The sequence below is a fragment of the Octopus bimaculoides genome, chromosome 6 (genome assembly GCF_001194135.2).
Source record: "Octopus bimaculoides isolate UCB-OBI-ISO-001 chromosome 6, ASM119413v2, whole genome shotgun sequence".
NCBI lineage: Eukaryota > Metazoa > Mollusca > Cephalopoda > Octopoda > Octopodidae > Octopus > Octopus bimaculoides.
Genome location: NC_068986.1, coordinates 87,280,863 through 87,282,205, shown reverse-complemented (window position 1 = coordinate 87,282,205; position 1,343 = coordinate 87,280,863). Strand labels below are relative to the sequence as shown.

At 30.2% G+C, this 1,343-nt stretch overlaps 1 protein-coding gene across 1 annotated transcript in view; it reads left to right on the top strand.

The window, feature by feature from the left end:
• LOC106878625 (sal-like protein 3) overlaps nt 1–1,343 on the top strand; it is a 129,376-nt gene that overhangs the window by 124,813 nt on the left and 3,220 nt on the right. The gene's annotated exons all lie outside the window — the stretch shown is intronic.

Genomic DNA, 1,343 nt, shown 5'->3' with positions numbered 1-1,343 from the left:
CACTGACGCATCTCTCTTACCGGAAGCTCACCAGAACATTGCTTCCTGGTCGTGGCGAACTGTTTGCCATATTTGTAACCAAGTTTTCACTACCTCCCCGGCATTAGAACATCACATGCGACTGCACCACGCCACTAATCCAACCGAAGAGCCTCTACGGACTTCTGTCTCAAATTGAACCTTCTTCCCCATCATTTTTGTAACAAAAGAAAAAAAATTCAATCAAGTGATTTGAAAAATATAAATAAAAGATGGATATATGACAAGAACAAAAAGAAAGAAATGAAATTAAAAGAAACAATGATGTTGATAATTATTGATGGATTCTTGGTGATAATTAAGTTTGAAGATGTTGATAATAATATTGATAATAATAAAAGTATTGATAATAATCATTGTTATCATCCTGACGAACATTTGGAATTACCAAAATGAAAATATTCCAAAAGAACACCTGAATATGTAAAAATGCATTATGCATACGTGAAAGGGGAAGTAGTATATATGCATACCTACATATGAGTATGTGTACGTGTATATATATATAAACTTTCATAAATTGCATATACAGTGAATAAAATATACACATAACATGCATTAAAAAATGTAATATGTGTAATACCTATCTTTGTGACTACAGCGGTTCACAAACCGATTAAAGTGACAATTATATATATATGAAAAAAAAAACAATAAAAATCAGTTACAGTTGATCCATTGTGGTTCTTCAGAAAAACAAAGATGAATGGATTTTTTTCCTCATAAACCGAGAAAAAAATGTCCTGTCTACAGTTTCCAATTTTGCCCCCGTAACCCTTGAAAATGCTGTTGTTATGACAACGAGACTGAATTCATGTATAAATAATTAAAATAAACAAATTGAAAAGAGCAAGAAAAAGAATCATAACATTTTTAGAAAAAAATGTAAGAGAAAAATTTAAAGCTAAATTTTAAATGGAAGGAGATTAAAACAACACAAAAATCACAAAACAAGAAACACGGAAATACAGAATCATCAAAAAAAAAAAACAAAAAAAAAACAAACAAAAACAATATTAATAATAAAAATGATATTTCTCTGGCAACAAGTTTTGACAAACAGAACTGTTGTTTTATAAAACGGTGTGACGAGAAGAGGATTCTGGAGTGTAAATGTGAGTGTGTATGTAAGTACAATGTGTGTGTGTGTGTGTGTATGTATGTGTGTGCTTTCGTTTTCCTTCTCCCCCAAGACATTTTTTTCTTTTGAATTTTCTTGTATATACAAGCGTGTATGTGTGTGTGTTGTATACAGTTGTTTATTTTCAATCCAGATATATATATACAAACTGACATATATATAT